Genomic DNA, 5,857 nt, shown 5'->3' on the forward strand with positions numbered 1-5,857 from the left:
GGGCATAAATAAAAGAGAACTTCCTTTTGAAAAAAAATTGGTTTTTGATTATTCCAAATAAGCATCAGTATGTCCTCATGGAGAAAATCAGAACTTGACTGGCCTTTCCATACCTTCTCTCCCCACCCCCCAGTCCCATTCACTTTCCCACCATTGACACTATTTCTTGTGTTTTTGGTAAGTGTATTAGTCGGCTAGGACCGCCATAAGAAAATACCACAGACTGGGTGACTTAAACAACAGAAATTTATTTTCTCACAGTTCTGGAGCTAGAAGTCTGAGATCAAGGTGTTGGCCAGTTAGGTGTCTTCTGAGGCCTCCATCCCTGACTTATAGATGGCCATCTTTTCTTTGTGTCTTCACGTGGTCTTTTCTCATGCACGCACATGTCTGCGTCCAAATTTCCTCCTCTTGTAAGGACATCAGTCATACTGGATTAGGGCCCATCTTAGAGACCTCATCTTAATTTAATAATCTCTTTGAAGATCTGTCTCCAAATATGATTGTATTCTGAAGTACCAGTGGGTAAGGCTTCAACATATGAATTTTGGGAGGACACACATCAGCTTCTAACAGTACGTATTCTTGCTAAATATGATCATTCCTTTTTAGGCATGTATTTGTAATTTCCATAGGTAGCATTACATGTGTCATTCTTATGGGGTTTTTTTTTTTCTCAGCACCATCTTTAAGACTCCTCCATATTGCATTGGTACATCCAATATCCATCCAATCCACTGAATAAATTCCATGGTCAGTCTTCACCACATGTAACCTTTCCACACGCTCAGTGATGCACAACTGAATTGCCTCTGATTTCCCACCATTACAAATAATGCTACAATAAACATTAGTATATATGTCCCCCTGTGGTCCAGAAGGAGGGCAGGAGGGATGTGGGGAGCTATAACCAGTAAAAGAATTGCTGGGTTGTAGGGGATGCATCTACCTATTTTGATTAGGTAGAATGTTCTGACAAGTCTACTCCCTCTAGCAGTCCATGGGGATTCCATAACCTTAACCACACCTGGCATCTGGGGAAATCGATGTTTCCCCATCTGTAGATCAATAGAAGTATGCATCCATAGGTGATCAAGATACTGGCATTATCAGACACAGATCTTAAGGTAACTATGATTAATATGCTCAAAAAAATAGATGAAAAGGTGGAGAATTTCATCAGGGAACCGGAACCTAAAAAGGGGGGGGAGGAGATGGAATCCAGTGTAAATTTTAGAACTTATAAATAAATTAAAAATTCAGTAGATAGGCTTTACAGCAGATTAGACACAGTGGGAAACAGATCAGTAGAAATAGCCAGACTGAATCAGTGAAAAAGGATGGAAAATATACAAAAGACATATGAGACATACTGGTCATGGTGAAAAAGCCTTTCAAACATATACCGAAGTCCTAGAAGTAGAGAGAAAAGAGAAAGAGTGCTAAGCAACATCTGAAGAGACACTAGCCAAGAATTTTACAAAGTTGATGAGACATCAACTCACGGATTCAAGCTTTAGGAACCCCAAGCAGAATAAACACAAAGAAACCACACTTAGGCATATCACATTAAAACCTATGAAAACCTAGAACAACAACAAATCTTGAAAGCAGCCAAAGGAAAAGGACACTTTACTTCAAAGAGGAAATAAGGGCTTCCCTGGTGGCACAGTGGTTGAGGGTCCGCCTGCTGATGCAGGGGATACAGGTTCGTGCCCCAGTCCGGGAAGATCCCACATGCCGCGGAGTGGCTGGGCCCGTGAGCCATGGTTGCTGAGCCCGTGCGTCCGGAGCCTGTGCTCCGCACCGGGAGAGGCCACAGCAGTGAGAGGCCTATGTACTGAAGAAAAAAAAAAAGAGGAAATAAGACAGACAGCTGACTTTTAAATAGGAAAAAAAAAATGGAAGTCAGAAAACAATTCAATGACACAGTCAAAAGGCTGAAAGAAAGCCATCGTCAATCTAGAATATCATACCCAGTGAAAACATCCTTCAAAAGTAACGGCAAAGGAACTTCCACGGTGGTCCAGTGGTAAAGAATCTGCCTTCCAATGCAGGTGACATGGGTTCAATCCCTGGTCAGGGAACTAGGTTCCCACACGCTCCAGGGCAGCTAAGCCCACGCATCACAACTACTGAGCTCGCACGCCTCAATGAGAGAGCCCACGCGCCACAACTAGGACCCAATGCAGTCAAAAAAAAAAAAAAAAAAAAAGTAATGGGAAAATAAAGACATTTTTTCAGACAAACCGAAATGAAACATTTATCAGCAGCAGTCCTGCACAAAAAGAAATGCTAGAGTTTGTCAGGTAGGAGGAAATGCCTCCAGATGAAAGTTCGGTAATGAGGGGAGATATAAAGAACCCTGAGGTAAGTATGTGCCAAATCTAAATGAATACTGACTGCTTAAAACAATAACAATAATATCTTGTGGAATTTAAAATATATGCAGAATTAAAATGAACGACAGGGAATTCCTGTGGTTAGGACTCGGTGCTCTCACTGCCAAGGGCGCGGGTTCAATCCCCTGTCGGGGAACTAAGATCCCACAAGCTGCTCGGTGCAGCCAAAATAAATAAATTAATTAAATAAATAAAATGCAAGACAACAGGCAGGAGGAGCTAAATGGAATTAAAGTGGTGTTAGGTCCTCACGTAGTCCAAGAAGTGTTAAAAGTACTAATTTAAAGTAGAACTCTAATAAGCCAAGGATGCCTATGGTAGTCTCTAGGAAAACCACCCCAAAAAGAATAAAAGAACATAACCATGAACATAACAGAAGAAGAATAAAACATAACAGAAGAGAAAAAAACAAAAAACAAAAAACTTGACTAATATAAAGGCCAGAAAAGAAGAGAGGTCACAGAACAGATTAGCTGGGGGAAATATAAAACAAATAGCAAAATGGTAGATTTAAGGAAAAATATCAGTATTACATTAAAACTAAATGGAACTTTATCAGAATTGTTCCGTTAAGACTCGTGCATCTTAACACGTGTAAAGTTTACCTGAAAATCAGAAATGTTAAAAAAATAAATAACAATATAAAGTGGGATGAGGGTACAGGTATAAATAAGAGAACGGCAGAATGTTGACCATTGTTAAAGCTGGGTGTTGGATACATGGGGCTTTGTTCTGCTCACTTTGTATATATTTGAGGTTTCTCAAAATGAAGGGTTTTTTTTTAAGTAACTGGAACTAAATACTCCCAATAAAGGCAAAGATTTCCTGACCTACAGCTATATGCAACCATATAGCTGAATTTCACAAAAATTGAGCAGAAGAACCAGATCACAAAAGAGTATATACTATATGGTTCCACTTATACGGAGTATGAAAACAAGCAAAAGTAATCTATGCTGTTAGGGTAGCAACAAGGGTAGGGGGTACCCTTGGGGAGAGTGCTGGTGCTGTGTCTGGGTGGACAAGGGTCTAGAGTTATTAACTTTTGTCCTTCCTGGTAGAGAGGGCAGAGGGAACACCTTTACAAATTTATATCCATGGGGACTCCCTGGCAGTCCAGTGGTTAGGACTCCGAGCTTCCACTGCAGGGCACACGGGTTCCATCCCTTGTCAGGGAACTAAGATCCCGCAAGCCATGTGGTGCAGTCAAAAAACAAACAAACAAACAAAACAAATTTATATCCAGCATTTAGGCAAATACGGAAGGGCAGAGAGCTTTTCTTGTATCTGCTTCTTCTCAATTGTGTTCAGTTCAAAATGATCCTTATGCCATAGTTGGATATTTTGGGGTGGCATATTCTGCTACCCTTCACTGTGTATAAGATTAATATATCCTAATCAATTATATTCCTAAACATTAGGAACAAAAGGATTTTAATGCAATTTTTAAAAATATGATTTTCATTAGCAAAACAAACAAAATACCTAGGAATAAACCTAACAAAAGATGTGCTAGATCTCTGACATTACTGAGAGTAATTAAAGAAAATCTGGATAAATAATTCATAGTAACAGTACACATAATTGCCAAAAAGCAGAAACAACCCAATGTCCATTGAGAGTAAAATGATTCAGTCGTGGCTTATTCATACAATGGAATATTACACAGCAGTGAAATAAATGACCTACTGCTACATGATGAATTCTATAAACATAACGTTGAGCAAAAGAGGCCATAATTCAAGGCGGTTACCTTTGGAGGGTAATGATTAAGAGGAAGTGTGAAGATTTCTGGGCTGCAGGCAATACTCTCTTTTTTTATATGGATGGTTTCATTAATGTATTACTCTATAAAAATGTAATTGAGGCATAACTTAAGATTTAGCACTTTATGTATAACTATACTATAAAATGGGTTTTTAATTATTTTAGGTTTTACAAAATTATTTTCCTCAAAAAAAAAAGGAAAAAAACAAGAAATACTGAAGGAATAAAATGAAAGAATGAAATTATACTAATAAAGTTAACGACGTCCAACACTTACCGGCCAGGGCTAAGAAAACTCTAGGCAAACATTCTTATTGAACTCTCATAAGACCCCATAGGGTGGATATTACTTGTTCCCATTTTAGGGAAGAAGCTGAGGTTCAGAGAGGTGAAATCACTTGCCAAAGTCACAGAGCAATGGCACTAGGTTTGTCTGATTCCCTGTCTCACACTGTTAACCATTCACCACATCACCTGTCAAACAGGTTCTTTCCCAGGTCTTATAACAAGCTGCCACCTAATAGCCAAAATAATAACTATCAATTAACAAGGATTACCACCTTAAGTCCTCAAGGTAACCTAAGAAGCAACTATTATCTCCATTTCTGGGAGGAAAACTGAGGCTCAGAGAGGGTAAGCCATTGTGCCAAGGTTCCAGGTAGGAAGTGATGGAGCCAAAATTCAAACCCAAGAATGTCTGACTCCAGCCTTATCATCACTCTACAGGCACGGATTCTGTCCCTTCATTCATTCACTCAACGAAAATTTTTTGAGCGCCCACACTGGGCCAGCCATGTTCTAGTCCCCAAACAGCCTCCTACTGCTCAGAGCTCACATTCCAGTGGGGGGTGACAAAGACAGTACACAAATATAGAATATGTCACGTGGCGACACGTGCCACGAGGACCAATAAAAAAGAGTAAGTAGAAAGATGGGGGTCTGAATTACAGGCAGTGTGTCAGAGGAAAGCCTCTCTGAGGAAGTAACACTTGAATGAATAATGATGGGATGAACGGGAGAATGCAAAATGATTCCTTTTCTGTGTCTAGTCTAGCAAAGAGGCCAACTGCGTGGGACATCTTTTACCCCTAATGCCCCTCCTTAGGAGTCAATTTGGGATATAATTCTCTTCCTCGCTCTAGCCGGAAAAGCTGAGGCTATTTTTCCTCCACTCTCTCCTAAAAGAAATGAATAAAACGGTTTGGGAAAGAATCCTTCGGGGACCTATTAATACATGGTGACTGGAGCCACAAAAAGGCACGGGAGTGGTGAGGCAGGACAGGGCAGGGCATCATTGGGACGGTGACCGGCAACCTGGCACGGAACAGAGGGCAAAAGGGGGACGGCTTGGTGACTGATAAGAAGTGGGGGATGTACCAGGGGTCCCTCAGGCCAACGCTCCCTTGCTCGGGCCCATTTCACCGAAGCTTGAGGGCGTAGAGAAGATCCCAGCGTAGGGGACGCAGCCTCCGCCGCCCTCTCCCGGCAGCTGTAGTCCCTTCACCCTTCGCCCGCTCGGCCAATACGCATGCGCCCGCTTCACGAGGCTGGGCGCGCCCCCACCCCCGGCATCCCTACGCATGCGCGGCCCTACAGGTAACCGACTAGACCAGCGCACGCCTGGCCCCCGTGTGCGCCTGCGTCGGGGGAGGAGCTCTGAGACGCCGCGCGCGCTCTCGGTCCCACCC

The sequence above is a fragment of the Mesoplodon mirus genome (genome assembly GCF_964341445.2).
Source record: "Mesoplodon mirus genome assembly, chromosome: 19".
NCBI lineage: Eukaryota > Metazoa > Chordata > Mammalia > Artiodactyla > Ziphiidae > Mesoplodon > Mesoplodon mirus.